Source organism: Penaeus monodon, chromosome 23, assembly GCF_015228065.2.
Source record: "Penaeus monodon isolate SGIC_2016 chromosome 23, NSTDA_Pmon_1, whole genome shotgun sequence".
Taxonomy (NCBI): domain Eukaryota; kingdom Metazoa; phylum Arthropoda; class Malacostraca; order Decapoda; family Penaeidae; genus Penaeus; species Penaeus monodon.
In genome coordinates, this window is record NC_051408.1 from 41,283,273 (window position 1) to 41,283,660 (window position 388).

Here is a 388-nt window from a genome sequence, read left to right on the forward strand (position 1 = left end):
CTGTTGGGTTTCCGCCTCGTCGCCCCAGCCCGGAAAATGACGCCTTGAAAAGGAATCTATCGCCTGTACAGGAAATTACTTTTTTTCTCGTTCTCGTGACTCCCTAGATCGTTATGCAGAGTGTGTCCGACGTTGCTGTTCATCGTATCTATTTTTTTTTATTAATTATTATAACTGTATGGTGGAGGGGCGACGTTTGGGAATTTCATTAGGTTCGTACACCACTCTTGCTACGTCGGCTGATAATTTTCCCGCGAATCATGAATGCATGACCGTTACTTAAATAATGTTAGGGAAAAAAAAGCTTTCATAAATCTCTCTTGAATCATAAAAAGAAAAGAAAAAAGAATACAGAATGAGTCTATCTTCCGAATACTTTTTACATCGG